The sequence below is a fragment of the Corvus kubaryi genome, unplaced genomic scaffold (genome assembly GCF_017639235.1).
Source record: "Corvus kubaryi isolate FWS band 111438036 unplaced genomic scaffold, C.kubaryi_AGA036_p1.0 68, whole genome shotgun sequence".
NCBI lineage: Eukaryota > Metazoa > Chordata > Aves > Passeriformes > Corvidae > Corvus > Corvus kubaryi.
Genome location: NW_024582056.1, coordinates 4684630 through 4706234, shown reverse-complemented (window position 1 = coordinate 4706234; position 21605 = coordinate 4684630). Strand labels below are relative to the sequence as shown.

The 21605-nt window shown below is 35.0% G+C and overlaps 1 protein-coding gene across 1 annotated transcript in view; it reads right to left on the bottom strand.

The window, feature by feature from the left end:
- Nucleotides 1-21605, bottom strand: part of LOC121674448 (cadherin-12) — a 430502-nt gene that overhangs the window by 362870 nt on the left and 46027 nt on the right. The window contains exon 3 of the mRNA XM_042048820.1: nucleotides 13778-13880. The gene's annotated coding sequence lies outside the window, so the exon portion shown is untranslated. The remainder of the gene's footprint in view (nucleotides 1-13777; nucleotides 13881-21605) is intronic.

The window sequence follows — 21605 nt, the reverse complement described above, 5'->3', positions numbered from 1 at the left end:
TCTCCTTACATAAGTCAGAAAAATAGCTATGATGGTCAAAAAGCCATTAAAAAGAAAAATAATTTTATACTTTATGGGTTGACTAGAGATTATTTTGCATTATTTAGCAGTACTTGTAACAACACTTATCATACTTGGTGTAATACTGGCTTTTCAACTCATCATGGACAAGTGTAAAAAGTCACGTAAACATAACAGATCATACAAAAACTTCTACTACAACTTTAAGAAGCACCTTAAAACTCTTATTATTAAAATGTGCAACTATAGAAAACTGGCTTGCTGCTAACAAAAAATCTGTGAAAGTGCAGCATAAAAATATAATGATATTTATGATTAATGACATAGATAATGACTTAACTTTCTGTCACCAAATAACACTTCAAGATTAACAAAAAAAATCCCATACATGGCCCACATATGTGATCTTGAAACTTATGCAAGAAGACTTTTCAACTTTTTATAACCAACTACTAAAAGATATCTCTGAATTAGAGGAAATACTTCAGTTTTTCAGTCTTGAATACATATTTGTATATATTAAAATATTGGCCCTACCCTGACACCCACCCACCCACCCACTTGTCTAAAGTACATCATAGCAAAAAAAGATGAGATGGGAAAGATATTTCACACAGTAGTACCATAGCTTTTTGTTCAAGAAACTAAATTATCTTAATTTCATTAATAATTTTCTTAAAATACGCATTCAAAAATACAAGAGACTGTCTTTAAAGCTGTAAACACACAAAAAGGTTTTATGTAGATAATTTGTAAAGCAATTGTGAAAGATTCAGAAAAATGCTTCAGATGTCTAGTATGTTGAAAGAATGTGACACTTATCCTCAAATCCTAGCCATCTCAATTTCTTAAAACTTGTGCAAATTTATTATTTCCATTCCCAGCACGGTGACAGAAATACTTTCCATAAACAGAATTGAACATAATACAAAAATTTTAGAAAATGTAATGAATTTATGGAAAAGTGTATTGAAATACATAACATTTATCAAAAACTCAACTGTAAGCACCAAACTCAACTGTAAGCACCAAAACTCAACTCTGAAGCACCTTATAACTGGTCTGTACATGCATGGGGGTAAGGACAGCAGAAATACACATTAGTGAGAAAAACACATAATACTGTAAAAGTAGTCCTCCTTTGCTAAAGTTAACAATAAAGCATTCCTTTTGCAGGCTATCTTCTTGCCTCACTTTCATGTCCCTAATATCCATTTTTCATGCACAAAATCCTGCTACATTTATTCATACCAACAGCTGATCATGTAAGTATGCACGACTTTTTCTCAAGCTTCCATATTTATTCAGAAAAAAAATTTAATGTTCTTACTAATCCACCTTGTGGGATCCAGGAGACAAAGCTGGCATTTACTCTATTACTTATTTAATATTTTTGCATAGAACTGCCTCAGAGTATAGCACTTTCAGACAGTTAAATATTTATCTCTTCTAGCTCAGTCCTTTCTTCAGTTACAGAACAAATCTTTCATTCCTCATAGAAAATGATTGGGGCAAAAAGGCACTTTGTATCTTGTTACTCATTCTCAGTGTGCCTCCCTAGTCCATTCGTTGTTTCCAGGTAAGGAAGTGTTGGGATAATTGAACAGCAATATAGGCTCTTCTGTATTCTACTTTTTGATTTGTCTTTCCTTTATTTTATAATCAGTCATTATATTATTTGGTGAGTGCTCCTGACTCCAAAAAGAGGAATTTTCTACTGTGACAATTTTTATTCACTCAAGATTTCCCCACCCAGTCACATCTCTTACTCTGAAATTTTATATAACTTCTGAATTTTAACATTTCACTCTTCTCCCAAACCCAAGACATGAACTCTAACTTGGCATTTTGTACACGGTATTTCTACCTGAGATATTACACAGTTTCAATACTCCTTTTCTTTTTTTAATGTTATAAAGTAACACACACAAAAAAAAGCTTTTCTATGTGCCTCTTTGGGCCTTCCATTTGAAATGAGAGGTAGAGCCAAGGAGAAGTATCTGAGAATTCTCATTAGTAACACCCCAAAACCACAATGAGGGATTATTCTCCACTTCTCTCAAGTATTTGTAGCAGTTGTGAGCCCACACTTTGCTGAGCATGATGCAGGTATGCTGACTTTCAGAAAGAAACCATACTACTGGAAAAAATGCAAACAATATGAGAGAATCTTTACTACAAAATTAAGTGCCCATAGGTTCAGCATCGAAGACCTCACACAAATCACTGTATGTTAGGTGATGGTTAGTGAACTTCAGATAGTAATATTTCATTGTACTCCACTTGTCTAGCTCATAAAGTCAACAAGCCCATCTGATCTTGATACCACGTAAGTTATGGGACACAAAATGAACTGCAGATTTCAAAGTTCTTGGTAGGTGAGATAACAACCAGAATCAATTCAAACTAACATTCTTACTGGCTTGTTAATCTTTTCAATTTTCTGTAACACACTTGTTACCATACCAATCTTAGTTGCAAATTCTTAAACTGTACACTATTCTATTATGGTATTTCATATAACAATATATAATGCAGTAAAATTTAAGGAGCTACTACAATCTTTAGTAATATAAATAAGTCAATGTAAAATGCTACTTAAATCAAGTGAGCAATAAAAAAACCCAAACTGTGATTTGTAGCACAAACTCAACATCCAACATGCCAGACAAGAATACCGTGACTTCAGTAAAAAATGGAAAACCCTTAGTTGGTCTAATAAGGATGTCCTTCATGACAATTAGATCACGCAATTAGAATAGAAAGTGAAACTCTCTCTACTGATTATATTCATGTAATACTGCCAATGGTGAGGGCAAAACCTCAGACTCATGAGATGTCATGAGAGTCACAGCTTTAAACACAGCTATTGACTCTTGGAAGAATAAGCAAGCAATTTCTCTTCTAGTGTCATCAGACATTAAGTGCATGGAGGGGGTCACCCCACAGGCAGTATCACAACTCATGAAGGTAAGAAACAGGAGCTGTCCATTAACATGGAAATATTTGCCAGTTTACTTAATACTAACCTGCATTTCCACAGAGAAATCATCCGAGATATCTCAGAGCTGTTACAGGCACACATCCATTATACTCCACAAAGTCATCCAAAAGAATATTAAAACAAACTAAACTAAAACAGTATTTTACCTTTTTTTTTCCTGCTGTCCCTCTGTCACCTGACCAGCTGGGTGAAATACCACTGTAACTCACATAGTTTTTTTTGCTTCCAGTTAGTTCATAATGGGGTTTGTGAGGTATGACTGACAGCAAAAAAAAAATTGAACAGGACTGTGGAGCAAAATAGCACTTTAAAAAACACAGTGTAGAGGGCATGCTGTAATAAAATTTCTTTTTTTCCCTTTGTTTATCCTGCTATAAAATTACTTCGTCCATTAGTCAGTCCTTGCATAAGATGACATGTCTGCTTCAGAGACCACTCAGACTAAAACTAAGGTTCGACCTTTAGAGTAGTTATCAACCTTGACAGTATAGGAAAGAGATTATTCCCTTTACAATTCATTTCACTTAAAGCCTTTAATCTTATAAGAATTAGATCCTTCAGCCTCATCTCCACATAGGCAGACTAGCAGTCTATGCTAAATCTCATGTCCAGCTTGTCTGCTTTCCAGCAAATAAAAAGAGTTAAAGGGACCTGAAAAAGAAGCATCAGAAACCCATACTTCAGACAAGGCTATCTTACCCTGCCTGCATGGTGGAAAATGAACAGTTATGATTCCAAAACATCTGAAATGAACAGGATCACCTGTTCCTGGGTCAGCTGTTACTTCTATTTCAGGTAACTAAACTTTGTAAGATGATAATGGCTTAATGGCTTGCTTTTCACTCTTTAAATGAGCTTCAGAAAAAAAAAATAAAAGCCCTCAACAAAAAAAAGGCATCATATAAGTATTTTATTAGAAGCATTTAAGGATACACACTGTGAATGCTTAAATTGCAGCAGCCCAAACCCTAAGAAGATTGCGTGTTTTTTACATAGATGTGTGTAAAAATGTACTGTTATATTTTAATATGATTTGACATAGATCTTACAGAGAAAAGTAGTGAAACTGACAGCTAAGTCAGTCTTTGAAGAAATCCCGACACATTGTCTGAAGGTTTTTTTTTTTTAATTACCTCCCAGTTATACTGCAAACAATAGAGGCTTGAGGTCAGGAAACCTTTAAATCATTTTAGCATAGTCTCTGAATGCACAATACAAAATATTTTAAAATATTCCATTTTCTATTCTCAGAAATCTCTATGTGTCTGACAGACGTTTATGTTCCTAAATATCTCTAATATCATGATTCTCCTACACAGTCTATTTCAATAATATTTTCCATAATAAAAATTTTAATTCTGTGTTATCCAAGTCTCTCTTGCTATAAAGTCAGAACACACTTAATTCTTGCCATATTTGTCCTGGGAAAAAAAAACAGGTTATTCTCCCCTCTTTCGGGAACTTATCATGGCAGATTAAGATATGTATTTTTTTCCATCCTCTCTTTACTTTGAAGATGTACTTGTTCAAAGGTTGTCTCATGCAATGAGTATTTTTTTTTTAACCAATCAGATATCTCAAAGTGCAACGTCAAAAACACTACAAAAGCATTATTGGAGCCAAATAGAGATGAAAAATTGTCTCCTAAACTATATATAGAATCACAGAATTATTCAGGCTGAAGAGACATCAGGACATCTTTTGTCCAGTTTTCAACTCAGAGCAGGAGTAAGCTGTGAGGTCAGACCACTATGCTCAGGGCTTTATTCAGTCTGGCCTTGAATATATCCAAGAACAGAGAGACTAAACAGTCTCTCTGAAAAACCTGTCCACAGTTTGACTGCCCTAAGACTTACAAGGTCTTTCTATATATATGCAGACTGAGCCCCACTTGCTTCAGTTTATACCTATAGCCTCTCATTCTCTCCAATGCACGCCCATGAAGAGCCCAGCTCCATCTTTTTGCTAACCCCCTTGGTGGCAAGGGCAAGCTGCTGACACATTCTCCCAAAGCAGTCTCTCATTCAGGCTGAACAAGCCCTGATCCTCCATTCTCTCCTCAAGCTCCTGACTAGGTCGGGGATTGTCTGCTAATCACACTTCAGCTATTTGATGTCTTTCTTGTACTGCCCAAAACTGCAAGCAGTATCTAGATGAGGTCCCACAAGCTCTGAACAGCAGAAGGATAATCCTTTTCCCTCAATAACCTGTTTCCTTATGAATACAGCCTAGATAGTATAGATTAATAGATGGCACTTCTGCTGGCCCAGGTTAGATCCCTGATATGCTTAATTTATCACAGGCCTTCAAGTAGCACATGATCCATTCACCAATATGCTCTTGTCTCAGCCATCCAAACAGCTTTTTATCCATCTAGTTTTCTACCAACCATAGTGCAATGTTCAACACCAACTATATAAGACTTGTTAAAGTTAAGGCAAATATTACCCATTGTTTTCTCCATGCTTACAAAGCAGAAAGCAATCAGGTTGGCCAGGCATGAATGGCAGCCTGACTGTTCCCAATCCCTGCCTTCTCCTTCAAGGGCCCAGATCTGAGCTTTAGGAGAGCTCCGTGATTCCCTCAGAAACTAACATGAGATGTCTATACAGCAGTTTCCTGTATTGCCTTTTGGGCCTTGTTTGGAAGATGTGTGCAAAATTTGCCTTTCTCCAGTCAGCAGATCATGTCCCAAATTTTTCATGCATCAGCTAAAATAATTTTACAGCAGTAATTTTCAGTTTGCAATCCCTCCTCTCTTCCTTCCTTCTTTCCCCTGAGTAGTTACTTAATCAGTTGTTCTTCAGTCTGTATTTTGTCTCTGGTGATTTCTGTGCAAGGATGTTCCATTTGTCTACATTTTCACACCACATTTTAGTCCTTACTTCTCCATTTCTCAGGGTTATTTTTAATGCAGAGTCGAGCCTCTACACATTCTTAATTCTCATCAGCTTTGCAGATGGCAAATTTATCTACAAAATTGATAAGAAATACAAGCTTCTATTTCATCACCCATCAGGTCAACGATAATATTGAATAAAGCCAGGTCTAAACCCATAATAAAATGCTTATGACCACACACTTTCACTCTGGACATAAGATATCTTTTCATTATAAAGAAAGATCTACAGTCAGCTTGGTGCTTTCTCTTTGTTGATGCATCTAGATCAAACACAGACTAAACCACCGTGTGAAACAGAACTAAAATTCTTAGTCAGGATTTAAGGCACCTGCTGTTTTTTCCTCTCTCCATAAAACTACAAGATTAAAAGGTTTTGACATAATTTATTCCAAATATGTGCATATCTACCATTCAATTTATTTTTTAGCTCTCATTTCTGAAGTCAAAATGTTGTAAGTGAGGCCACATCATCAAACTAGAAGCATTATGTCTTAAGATTAGAGCTATCTAACAGTTATATTGATTCTATCTATAACTTTTAAGAGGTCTTAACAAATAAAGATTTTTTGCTTGGTCAAGTGAATGGTCAATATAAGAAAGGAACTAATGATTTTTTTGTTTGTTTTGTTTTACATCATTAGGGAATTTAGCTTTCCTATGTTTTGACCTGGTCACTGTCAAAGAAATTCAACAGCCTTATGCTGCAACAGCAGCTAACCAAACAATCTTTTTGAGATATGGGTGGCAGCATGATGTCACAAGATGGATAGGCAAAAATAGAGAAACAATAACTACTTAAAAGCAATTTGTCAATGACACTTTAATTATCCAATTTTTTAATATCTAAGCATAATGTACTTGACATAAAAAAGTAACATTTACAGTCATTCAATTTATGATTAAATATTTTCATCTAAAAAATCTGAAATTGTTTAAGACAACTCAACTACACTTTAGTTGGATTTTCATATTCAAATGCCTTATTTTGTGCTTTATATCAGCTAAACATCAGATTTACATCAGAAAAATGTTTCCCTAAGATATAAGGAAAATAAAAAATCCTACACTCTTGCCATTGCTTTTTAATCTATGTCGATCAAAAACGCCTTGATTTTAGGAATTAGTCATGCATAATGGACAGGAGGAATTTCTTCACAGGAAGGGTTCTTAAACACTGGAAAGGAGTGCCCAGGAAGGTGGGGGAGTCACCATCCCTTTAAGCGCTCAGGAATCAACTGGACATGACACTTAGCACCATGGTTAATTGACAGGGTGGTGATTAGTCAAAGGCTGGACTCGATGACTTCAGAGGTCTATTCCAGCTTAACTGGTCCAGTGATAATACATCAAATGGTTATAGTCTCTATGCGCTTAACTTCCCCATTTAATGAAAGATTTTTAATATGTGGTACTTCATGTTAAAGGTGACAGATATTCCTGATATTGTTTGTACAATAAGCACTTGACTATTTTACAGCATTTTGTACATGTGTTTTTCCTCCATGAAATTTGAATAGAACATTATATGTACCCAGTGGACTGCAAGAAACATATTTTTTTGTAATATCCCATCCTTGAAATACATATTTAAACAATTCTTAAGAGGATTTATTGTGTTATAGTTCAAAATCTCAGCTCCATTCCTTTCAAAGCTCATACTTGTGTGAGGAATACCACTAAGAGTCATGAGTTCAGTACCAGGCTTACCAATGCAAATAAAGATTTGTAGAACCTGGCCCTGTAGAGGTTTCCATATACTTACTACTGATGTCCATATCCGATAAATAAAGAATCAGATAAATAAACTTAGCCTTGGCATCTATTACCAATCTTAATCCCTAGGTAAAACATAGTTTGAAACAAAGAAAAAAAAACCCCTAAAATCTGGAAACACCTATATGGACTCCCATACACCCAAAATAATACGATATTTGAAACATCCTTATTACTCTTGTAAATCCTACAGGGGTTGTATAGAAAACACAGAAGTCTCTGCAGCCCTTCATGGACACACTGGTTCTGAACCTACAAGCTGTCAACACTAAAGAATAGTGGGAAATACTCAAACTGATCTTGGCTGACTTACATGATTCAATATTAATTCCATGTTTAGAGCATATGCAACCAGCACAGCAAACCATTATCAGACACATCATTTCTTTGCCGCCTGGAAAACAAGGACAACATTTCAAAAGCAAGGATGAAGAAAACTGCATCAATACAGCACCTGATTAATGACAGACTCCTTGGAGAAGTAAAAGTTGTGTGAAATGTACTCCTGCTTTATTTTTGACAACATTCATCTAAATACAGAATTCAAGACTGGAAAGAATCTGTGATAATTTTGACTGTAAATGAGTAAAGCAAGCCCTTCATGTTGCACAGTTTAGAATCTTTCTAAGTGAATTCCACTGACCCTTTGAACACCTTCTCAAGAGAGCAAGCTTGGTATTTTGGTTTCTATCACTGTAAGGATGTAATATTTTATCCTGTAAATCTCACTATTCCTTCACCCTCCCTAGTTTCTGAAGGCATGCCCACTGCAGTGCGTGGAATGCAAGCAGATGTCCACATAATACAGCACAGTACCATAAGGGCACTCAATAAGAAGTAGAAAACAAATTGTTGTGACAGTCCACTGATACCCCATTGCAAATAAGTCTTTTTTCATCAAAACTAATTATTTTTGGCATGATGTTTTACTAGAAAGATAGCAGGATAAACTGCTTCCAAGTCCAGCAACGCATGACTCTCCACAGCACAAACCACTTTCTGAAATAGTTGAGAGTTAGATATATTTAAAATTTCTAGTCCTTCTTTTAACTAAATCAATCATTTCCAGGGGTTTTTGCTATGATCTACTCATTCATCTTGGGCTTTAATAACACTATCACTACTCAGACATATTTAAAATAACAATATTCAGTAAAAGGATGAATACTTTTATGCAATTTTTCATTGCTAAGGAAAAACCAAAAACAATCAGAACAAAACCCCTCTCTTTCTGTAACTTGATCTTTACACCTGAGGAAATTTTAAATCTCCAAAACATTCTGTTTTCCCTGTAAAATTTTATAAGCAATTTCTTGATCAGTTATTTCTGTGGCATTATAACAACAATTTGCCATTTTCAATTTTTTGTTTCAGGTGAATAAGAATATTACAGATTTCTGGCTTAATTGAGCTCTTTCATTTCAACCATGTGAAACAAATTCATACTTATCTAAAGATCTTTATTACCATGTATTAGATTTAGACTTCATTTTTTGAATTCCTGATTTCATCACATATAGTCTTTGAAACCTGAATATTTGTTCAATCAGCTTGTTTCTGATGCATGCTCAGAAAATTAATGGCTTTTTTTAAAATTATCTCAAGTTGTCACTAAAATCTGAAGATTTCTAAATTAATAACTGGTATTTGCACATGAGATTACACAAATGTGTCTCAGCATTTGTAGCCTGATCATCCTGCTCTCTCAAAACAGTTTGTTCTATGTCATGCATAGTACAAATTATAGAAGGCTTTATTAAGAAGAATGCAAATACATTTACATTAGGCCAAGTTAAACTTGCTAAACAAAGAGCAGTTTCTGCCAGTTCACTAAATAGCCAGCTGTTTTCTTCACGGTTTTACTTTAATGGTTCTCATGAATCATGACCTTGTAATCTGTGATCCATTCCAGGATCCATGAATGCAGTATGGTGTGCTCTTTGAGGATAAGAAACTGTGCATGTACCTCATATTTATAGTATGAAAAAGAATTTTGATCATAAAGAACTCATTTTCAAGTTTACATGAAATCAGAGAAAGAAAAAAAGTCTATGTACAAATAGTATTCAAGGCCAGTGTTTAGTTTCATAGCAATGGCATCATTCCTGTGTAGCATGGTAAATGTATAAGCAAACTCTCTCTTCCTGCATCATCTGTTTTATTGGCTAGATTTCTAGAGTAATCAAACATCCCAATGGAATACTAGAAACTAAGTGAACTTTCACATCATCAAAGTAGGGAAAAAGCAGGGAAAGGAAATTAGTCGAATTAGAAGAAAAATCACCACAGAAAATCTGCCCAGGAAGACATTTCCAGTACAGTCTTTATGAGATAATCAGAGGAAACAGCTATCCTGAAGAGATGACAGCAAGTCTTGCTGGGGCCCTGTAAAACTTTACAGCCTTGTTTAAGCAGCTATCAAATGGTCTGGCCTGAAGCAGTTGACAAACCAATATTGTCCTGATTGTGATCATCTGACAGTACTCAGGAAGTACTCTCTAGAAAACACTTTCTGTACATAATGACTGAATATAAAGTTCCTAATGCCATGTTTGCTTTTCTGTTGACAATCCAAAGGTTTGAATTATCAAAAAAGACTCAAACTACACACACACATCTTTTTTTTTTTTTTTTTTTTTAATTTTCAAGATGTAAAATTGTGGTCCAACTCTTATCTTTCACCTTTAGATCACAGAATCATAGAATGGCCTGGGTTGGAAGGGACCTTAAAGACCATCTATTTCCAATCCTGCTGTGGGTATGGACACCCTTCACTAGACCAGGTTGCTCAGGGCCCCATCCAACCTTGCCTTCAACACTTCTGGGTTAGGGCATCCACAATTTCTCTCAGCAACTTGTTGCAGCGCCTCATCACCCTCACAGTACAGAACTTCTTTTCCTAATATCTAATCTAAACCTCTTTCACTTTGTTGCCACTCCCCCTTTTCCTGTCAGTACGTCCATGTAAAAAGTCTCTCTCCATCTTTCTTGGTTTCTTGGTTTATTGTGCTAATTATGCAATAGATTAGAGCTTTAGAAGTTTTAAAGTTTTGCTTTCATCACAGTGTATGTTGAAAGCTGATCACCACCATTGTCACTCATGCAGTACAGGACTCTGCCAAACATACTCCTGTATTTCTTTCCCTGACAGAAACTTATAGAATTTTGAGCCACATATCAGATTTTTAAAAAACCCCAAAACAAAAAGGTCTTGCTTCCCCAATTTTCTTGGTTTGCAGGGCTATGAAAAGGGCTCCTTATGACATCACATACATTAATTTCTCTTACAAATGTTTTCAGTCCCTCTACACTGGCATTCTGAGAATGCAAGTAAAATATTTTCAACATTGGTGGATAAGTTAAAAACATTTCAACATTGTTGGATAAGTTAAAACTTATTTCCTGGTAAACTGGCAACATTTACAAACCAAACAAATAGATTCAGGCTTTACAGTGCTTATTTAGCAGACTGAATAATGCTAGGTTTTTCCACTTGAGGTTATCCTTTAATCATCATGAGTATTTGAATTTAATACCTGTGCTTGAAAAAGTAGCTGAATTCAGGCAAAGGGTTGTTCAGGAGTCCACTGGTTTAAAATGGTAAAGGCAAGTATCCTTTTTGTCTTGTGCCTATTAAGCAAGGTTTTCAAACATATTTGTAAATTTCAGCTTTTAGAAACAGATCAGGGCTTAGAAACAACGGGCTCAGCAAGAATCAATATTTTTTTCCCTTCTTTTGTGGGAAATGTTAAGTATTCCTTTAATAGCAGAAATTATTTTAAGGTCTGTTTTAAAACACTTTTTTTCCCTTTCAAAAGGTAGGTGTTACTGTTAACTGAGAAAAGCATTTTAAAAAATTTGACACCCTTTATCCCCGAAGGAAGATTACATGCACAGTAAGTTGTAATCCTTGGCTTTGCGATACTGCTTTATGAGGTTAAGAAGATGAATGTTCATTGCTTTTAATCCTTACCATGATTTACGAGGCTCTGGGTATCCTTTCCCCAGGGCATCTACAACTGTGCGGTTGTTCTGCCTGCTGCTTAAATTACAGAGACATCTGCAAAGTAAATTATGGATTGTTGTCCCACAACCAAGCTGCCTCATGATCTCTCCTGTAGTATTTCTTTGATAACAGCAAAAGGCTTTCTTTCCCCTTGTTTATCACTCTTGTTTTTCAGACTGGGTGATACTATGATGACCTTGATTACTGCCTGCTCTGCACACTTTCAACCAACGTGTTCCACTATAAAAACCCACAGTAAAAAGCAGGGGAGGGAATGGGCTGTGAGGGACAGAACAGACAGCTATGTAAGGTTTGTTTTATCCATTAAGCTCTTCAAAGTTCATAATTCACAGATGTGGAGATTATTTCCCTCCTCCAGAAATATATGTAGCTAAACCAAATATTTGAGCACTTAGAACCATTCTGAAGAGGGGAATAGATAGCTTTTTGTTATTCTAATACCTCTTTTTCACATATTCATTAATATGCTGATTTCCACATCTCTACTTATATGAACGTATCAATATAAAATTATCAAACACTTATACGGTTATCTAAGCCATATGAAAAGCTGAGCCAGATTTTTAATTATGTGCTTAATTTTATAATCTTGCTGTTTAAAATTTTAGTTCATAATAAATGTAGTGAGAGTATAAACTCGTTACCAATAACAAATCATATGCCGAGCATGCCAAGGTTCATCTTTGTCCAGACACAGGCATTTTTAGAAGATAGTCTACTCAGTGCTGATGTCATTACATTTCAAATAAAATTTAATAAAATAATTCCACACTACTTGCACTCTATTATCCTCTCATTTTGTTCTCATACTGTCTACCTGAGTGTCCTGAAACAAAACGCAATTTAAGTTATAATCCAGGTGTCAAAAAAATAATGTTTTAAAAGCAAAATGCACGGAAATATATCATCCAAACCATTTTACTAAGCAGAAATGATAGTTACATCCCACGCTCTTTTGGCACAATTCCAGCAAGCCTAGTCAAGATAGCAAGTGCTGATCGCATTGACATCAGAGAAGTACTTTTCATTTATTTGTCAGAGCCACTGAGATATAATCTCAATTTCCTGATTTCTTTTGACTAGTCAGAAGCCCAGAGTTTTGTAAGAGAAGATGCATAACTGAAAATTGCCTTGTGCTCCTTGTCCCAAAGACAGCAAAGATAGACTTGAGCAAAAAAGCTAGGATCCAAACACTTTTAACCATGCTTCATAGACCAAATTACTAAAAATAAAGTATAACCCAAAAAATTCACCAACCTTTGCCATCTCTTGGAGACTGTGCTTTAAACTGATTTAGGCTTTTACCTCAAAATACATTATAATTAAACTTTAAAAATTCATACCTTCCTATCTAATTGATTTTTTTTTTTTGGTCATCCCCAGCATTAAATTGTTGTCCAGAATATAGTAAAACCAGTTTACAGTACACTCCATACGCAATAACTGAAGTAGACAATAGTCTATTAATAAACATGAGGAAGCTATGACACTGTTTTTTACCCCTGTGAAAGGGCTTCTGCCAAGGTGTGCCTTTGAAAGCAGACAATACCATTTGACAAAAATAACACCATGCAATTACAAGAAAAAAACATTATAAAAATAAAGCTCAGAGAGAAAATTAGTTTCTGTCCTTTAAGAGGTACAAAACAGACTCTAAAGGTACTTTTATTTTCTTCAATCTACATCTAAATTAAAACAGTCTAAAAAATGTAACGTACAGCACAGCTCTTTGTAAATAGTGAATTGGTCTGTAGCAGTGAAATCTCTAGATTGCATCAAGTATTTTTGTTGAGATATGCAGCAAGGATAATTAGAATCCTGAATTTCTTGAGCTCAGTTAAGTGGGCCTAAAACTAAATTCTGTTTAATAAATAAATAACAATAAAATTACATAAACAACATAATTTATAAACACAAAATAAAATAAAGAAGAAAAAAAATTCCACCAACTAAAAAGTGAGAACTGAATCCAGCAGGTTTAACACAGTACGTTCATCACAATTATTACAGATTTCTTTAAGATGACAGAGACATCTTTTTAAAAGTCTACCTGTGAATCCGATGCCACATCTTCCAAGACCTTATATTAAATGAAGTTCACCCCTTAGCTGGTCTTATTCACCACAATCCTCAACTGATTGGGTCACTATAGTCTGTAAAAAACATACGAAAGTTAAATTGTCATTGTCAGCAATTGTTTCTCATGAAAATGGAAAGAATAACAGCCAATTTGTGTTATTAGAAAACTCAATCTAGCTTAAAAAAAATATTAACAGATCACCACACAGCACTTTTTCTGTGCCTCTTGAGTGAATATGGCAAACTGAGGAGCAGGACACAGATACCCCTTGAAGCTGATAGACCCTACTGCACAAACATTCAGAAATAAACTGCTCACATTCCTTACAGCTGTCTAAAACTTGGGGGATTTTACTGCCAGTAGGCATTACTACAAAGCATCATATTACAGCTCTGATTTGTATTCATTGCCTTGGTTGGGTTTCCTTTGTGTCAGCTATCATTCATCACAGCATGAAAATAAACATACAAAGAATTTTTTGAAAAGGATGGAGAAGCAATAATATGAGCTAGGGACATCACATATAATGATTTGTTCTTTTCAGAATGGTTTTACAGCCAATTTTGTCACTACCATAATGGTATAAATCAGTATCATATATGGCAGGATGGTAATTTTTCTCATAAGTGCAATTCTGCAACTCACAAAAGTAACGTCTATAACCAGCCCATCCTGATCTGGTTTCTATTACAGCTCTGATACACATTGTTATTTGAACCTCAATCTGATGTTTAGATGATGGGGGTGGGGGGAACTAAACAAAAAATACTGTAAAATCTTTTCTATTACTCCAATAGGATGAAAACTTGGAGGATTCTTTGGTGCTTTTATTTGTTGTCTAGTTGTTTGCATAAGGGAATTTTTTTGATGCAGATGGACAGAAAACTAAATAAATAGGAGGGAAGAGAAAAAGGGAATTAAAAAAGCATTGGGATTCCAAATCTAAGACTGAAGGGGTATGAAGAAAGAGATGGCATCCATATACACAACTATAAAACAAGAGAAAACTCTAGGGAAGAAAAACAGCTGAGCTGGTGACTATCCATTTGTCTTCTTTCATACCCCAGACAGTATTCTTATCCAAGATAAGAGGCTACTAAAGAGAAGCATAACACCCACTCTGAGCCAAACCATTAGATTATATTAAATTAAGGCTTTTAGAAATTTACAAACTTGGGAGTTGCAGGTGAATTACGCCTGCAGAGGAGAACAAGCCATTTATAAAACATTAGTAACCCAAGTCTCCATACTTCAAGGAAACATTAAAAGAAAAGCTGGTAGTATACTATAACATAAACTCCATATTTATAAATATATAACTTGTTTTACAGTACTTCCACTCCCCTCCACTGAACTATTACAGAACCACTTTTAGTACCTTCAGAACTTTTAATATCTTTTTGGGGGTGTGGGGGAAGGGGGAGGGAATCATAGTATTTCCTTTAAGTTCAGTGGAAGGAGTATTTATTCAATAATTAATTTAATTAAATTTTGAAATTATTAGTACCATTCAACCACAATTTTTTTATGCCCAAGACATTCTATTCACTGAGAATTAATTTACTGGAGGAGTGACTGACTTCAATTGCAACAGCTGGTACTATTCAAATACTCAGTCCACATGGATGTGGTGATCTATTTCACCATTTAAATTTACCGCATTTGTGAGGAAGGCAGCACCAGAACCAAACCTACCCTCTAAAAAAGAGAATTCTTTTTTGAGTTTCTTGCAAGCAGGATTTGAATTGCATGATTTATTTCAAGCTTACCCAACAAACCACACTCCCTTTTCTTTTGAAGAATTGTGGTCCTTACACTAAAAATTTAATATACCTGCCAAAAAAGAAACACACAAACAAAAAGAAGCAGTCCAAAAGGAGAAGAATCCCAACATTGCACAAGCTTCTTTTGTTGCAGAAACCCCTAACAGAAAACAGAAGTCGGAAACAAAACACCTTGCTCTTTCTCAGTGATAGTTCTTCACATTATTTGATTTGATAGCGACAATATTAACTTAATCGATCAATAGCACTTGGTATCAGTTCAGAAGAGCAGCTGAAATTTGCATCCAGAACTACACACACAGAAGGACTCTAGAGTCTGCTGATGTAGAAATAAATAAAGAAGCTCATAAAAGCAAAAAAAAAAAAAAAAAAAGAATCCAGCTTTTTGGCGTTAGCACTGCAAATTCCCATTTCCTTAAAAATATTCTTAAAATGCAGCACACAGCCCTAGTTATTTATTGCTTGGCACATCTTACCAAAAACATTGGCAATGACAAAGAGATCCCAATGACTCTTACTTCACATAAAGATTGGAGTGGTTCTGTAAACCCTATCAATTTTTTTCTCAGTTGCATTGATTAAATTTGAAAAATCTTTTCTGCAAATAATCCAGTTTACTTAGCTGGAGGAAAAGTACCTCATGAAAACTGTAATATACAGTTTGCATTAATCATCTAACCTGAGGAGATTGAATGGGAACTATGGTGCCATTGAGTACCTTGGAATATATTCACATTCAGAGAACATTTCAAACACATTTGCAAAACTAAGTTAAAGCTGTCACAATTGTTATCATCTGTGAAACTGCAGAAAGTACCAAGTGATACAGAATGTGCCTATTCGGTAAAATATCATTCACTCTCATTTACAAATATTTTTCACAGCATAACATTTAACTGGAATTCACATAAATTGGGCTGCATGAAGTTATGGTTCCTTACTCTCTTTTGGTTTTGCAGGCAGACTGAATTTCATTATGTTTTTCTGTTTGTGCTCCCTTGTCCCCACTGGGGAGAGGTGGATCACAACTGCTAATGAAAGTGATGATTCATCCTTTGTGAAGTTGGCATCTGGGCTTATGTTTTAGGATTTTTTTCATATTTCCTTTACATCAACATTTATTCTTCAGAAACACAAGGTTTTTGGGCAAGAAACTCCCACACACAAGGTCATTCAGAAAGAGCTGAATCATAGACTGAAAGGCCTCACATCTCCCTGTACTTTTCAATATTCTTAGTTTTTCATTTTACTGCATTATTGTGTTTACAGAAATGTGACAGTTAAACACACTCCTCAAAACCATAATAGTCAATTTTGTAAAGAACAACATTTCCTTCTGGGCTTATTTGATAAATACGCTTCTAACACAATTATGCAACAATGTACAGCTAATAATGCTTTCATGTTTATTTATTGACAAGTCAATATTAAAACAAGCAGCATTAACTCCTTTGCTGAACTCTCAAGTTCCTGTGACAGAATTCGACAATAAAGCTTTCATGAACTGCAGCACTTCAGGGTAAGTCTTTGCATCCACCCCCACATTTCCCCTGTTTCTTCTGCCTGCAATAGATGGAATCTGTTTCCTGACATTGCTGACAGTCTAAGCCAGACCCACTCATTACACTAAAACAACCAACAGCATTTGCTATAAAATTATCATTTTTCTTCACCCTTTTAGCATTTTGTATTTTACAAAGACATAGCTGAAAGGATTCCAAAAGACCCTACACAAGTCCACAGGGTTTCTAAACCAGCTTTCTCTCCATGGAAAGTAGAACGCAGCAACCTCTGAATCAGTGTCTTTAAAAATAATTTTTATGACAACAACATGAGCATTAATTGAGTTTTAAATGGTACAATGCTATTTTTATTTTCTCCTGTGGTTTTTTTACTGTAGAACTGAACACCACACAAAAATCTCTACTGGTCAAGTCTACTAGTTGGACTAGCTACAGAAAAATGAGACAGAAGTACATTTGAAATTCTGGGGGCTTGGGGGAAGTTTCAGGTGAGGCAGGGTGGCTGTATTTGAAGGAAAACGAACCTAATACCTTACAGTGACAATACATAGCAGACAGTCAAACTATAAATTTAAAGGCATTTGAAAGAAAAGGAGATAGAGAAATAGGCAGGAATAGAGACATAATTTAATTAAGCATAATTCATATAAAAGACACAACAATATAAGCATGCTGAAGCAATAGAACATCCTCCTGCTTTGCTGGGGACTCAAAAAAGAGACTGAAGAGGCAGGCAAACCAAAATGAAGTCAGAAGGGTGCCTGAGTGAGCAACATTGCCCATTCTTCACAGTTAAAATGAATGAAAAGTAATGGATAGTGAAGGAGATGATAAATATAACTTTTACTCAGAAGGACAAATCATAGAATTTAGGTTGTTGTTTAGGTTGGAAAAGACCTTTAAGATCATCAAGTCCAGCCATTAACCCAGCATTACCAAGTTCATAATGCTCCAACACTTTAATATGACTCTGTGGTTTTTGAGATTGCCAGCAACCTAAATGATTTCTTACAGAATTAAATGATGCTGGTTTCAGGTGGCATTAATTATTAACATCAGGTCATCCAATTAAGGAGGAAGAACACAATCCAACACAGACAAGCAGTTATAAATCTTTAGCAACTCAATTCGGGTATGAGTCACCCATTGACTCAAAACAGGTCAAGCACAACTCCAAGGTCAAATAGATTCATATGAACTACTTGAATAACAGTTTTTTCTGTGAATTACAAGTGAAAAAAAAAAACAGACCCAAAACAAACCTCTATTGCCACACATTCTTTCCTACTAAAAATGGTGAAAACAATCCATGAGAATGAGAAATATCTTTATAAAGGCACGCAGAGTTGCATCACATATAAAACCTTCACTTTTATTGAGGTCAATGAGAAATGTCATGTGGACAAAATTGGAGGCTTTAGATCCTTAACAAGAGCCTGATGGTAGGTGTTGATGCTTTCAGTGTGCCAATGGACTGCAGCTTCTCCTATCCCTCACCCCCAAAATACTTCCTAAGATAAGCAAGTAAAGAAGTTTTCTCATCCTTTTCTTCCTTAAACCCCTGACAATGGGAGTAGCTATTTTTGCAATGTGAGTACCAGTTCACTAGAAACTGGAATGAAACCAATCACCCATTTCACACAGCAATTGCACTGCTATCAGAGAGTAATGATTTTCAGTCATTACTGACTTAGCTTGAATCTGAACTACCGGCTCAAAGGTCAAAAGCTTTATAACCAATTATCAATCTCCTGGTCCATCCAGACCCCTCTATTATCTTGATTTCCTTTTGAAGATTAATGCTGTTGCCATAGTTTAATCAAATAAGCCTTTGACTCTGGCATTCACTTCCATCCTCCAGCTCCTTCATCACAAAAATGAGTCAAGAAAACCATAATAAAATTACTACTATAAATATTACTAAAAAATCAAATATTGACTGTTCAAGATTTATCTAGGAATTAAGACAAAGGAGTGTGTCACTACACTAAACATGATTTTATGGTCTCTTAAACATCTGTATTTTGTATGAATTTTCAGACAAGAATTCACATGGTTTCAAACACCCAGAGAATGATATGGCATCTAAAAGTATGTGGTCTTATCATTAGGCAATCAAAATTTTCACAGAATTCTTAAAATACATAGAAAAAATCTATACCTGGACTTCTGAAAATCAACTTTTGGGCTCCAGTCTGTCTGCCTTAATCTCCTTCTCCCGTAAAGATATAATTTAGTAGAAGGATAAGCATGACAGGATTATCTAAGATAATGCTAGACTACTTGTGACACTAGCCAGTTTATTGCTATCTCCAGATCAAAAGTATAATGATTTTCCAGATATCATGCCCTTTTATATCATACACAGGCCTCATGAGAAATGAGAAGTTATTTTTAAAGTTCTACTGAAAAAAAAAAGAATTTTAAGGTTACGTCTAAATAGATCTAGTTTACTTCTTAGAATAAGTCATCGTGGACCATGAAAATATTTTTGCATCTTTTTCTTTTGGAATAGCTCAAACAACACTTGTGCTGAATGCATATTTCAGGAAAAACATGGAATTGATGAATAATTTGCTATACATAAATACTTCTGTGAAATCATGCAATATGTCTACTTGGTTAACAGCTGTAGAAAGATAATTTGTCTAAGTGAAAAAACAAATGGGTATTCCCTTAGTTTCTCTCCGTTCCCTCTGTAAGAACCTGCTTAACACAGACTCATAAGTGCACAAATATAATTTCTTTCTACTACATAACAGATTTTTATTACATGTTTTACTTTAAATTTAGCATGTTTTTCATTGCTATTTTTCTTTTTTCCAGTAACTCTAATTGATTTATTTGATAAAAATATATTAAAAGTCTGAATTAAGGGAAAAAAGGAACATTGCCTCTAATGTCACTCTAAGAGTACTTCCATTAAGCACACGGGCAATGTAAAAATTGAATAACATTAAAATAAATGTAATGTATCCAAGCCATATGTTCTCATTTGATATGGGGCATTACCATGCTTTTTCTAGTCTTCTTAGTCTAACATAACAGATCAAAGTCGAATTCATAAGGTGGCCATTATCTAGCACATTTAAATGCTGTCCACTCCAAAATTTATTTTTACATTAACAGTAGCAAATACTGTTTTGAAAACAGGATGACAATTCAATTTTGTACCCTCATCAGAACTATTCAGTGGAAGTCTGAATGAACAGTCTGCCTCAGTTTCATCAAGGCATCTGGAACCATAATACTGTGTCTACTCATGTACAGAAACAAGCTCTCTGAAGAGAAGTTAAGCCCACCTGTGCAAGGGCAATTTTATACTGTGTTTTGCAAACCACTCAGGATTTGAGATAATTTTTATTATCACTTTATAGCTTGAGGAAACCAAAATTGCTTGCTTTCTTCTGAAAACCACTGCCAAGCACAACAAGTTTTTTTCAGTGCACTGCCTTTTATTTTTATTTCTTGGAAGCCAATGTCTTTATCTGGTATTATCAGAACCCAGGGGTTTTCACATGCAGTGCACTTGAACCTTTCTAAATGTTCAAAAATGTGTGTTGTCTGTCCATTTACAGGTCTTCGATTAGACTCCAGTGCTGAAAAGTAAGGTGCACAACAGCTTTCAACCACACTTTTCAATTAAAAAAATATATCTATATAATGGGATCACTGTTGAAAGTATTTGGTTATCAGTTATGTCTTATAACTAGGCCATTTATTTTTCTTTCATCTCTGTGCTGAGAACTGATCTAAGCACTTCTATTAAACATAATGACAGTGTTAATAGCGTTTTATTCCCCCATTACATGCACAGCTTCACTTGTCATGACTGTTCCTGGGGGCTCTAGGCCTCATTTCTTTTTTTTTATAAGGCTTTCCACAATAAACATTCCAGCTTAAAGTTTTATGTGGTTGCTTTTGGCAACTAGAATTTCAGAGAAAAATATTTCGGTAAATTTATTTCTGAAGTTATTTCTAGAGAAAAGGGCAAACAGTTCCAGACCTAAATATAAAAACACTCTAATTTTCAAGTTTTAAAGACAAAATATTCTGCTAAATATAGGAAAATATAAATAAAATAAAGGGTAAAACCTCAAAAGATTTTTACATTTTGACAACTAAATTGGCTCCTCTATCGTCGTGAAATTTCATTGTTTAAAAGAAAAAATGCATCACTATCATAGCTTAAAATCCCACATTCTCAGGCAAAATTGACTTCATCGAATATCAGTGATTCACAATGTGTTCTAAGAGATTCAGCTTTTATGTGATTTAGGCATTAGCTGCCTTACAGGTAAGTATTGTAGTAATTTTAGGTATAACAAAAATGCCATAGTCTACAAATAAATGCTAAGCCCAAGATACCTGTGCAATGTACATTTTTTACATGCAATACCATGTGCAGGTATGACAAGATCTTATTTTGAAGAGGCTGTGTACTAAAGTTCCGTGGTTAAGCCTAGATTCATCCAAAAGCTGGTGGATGTA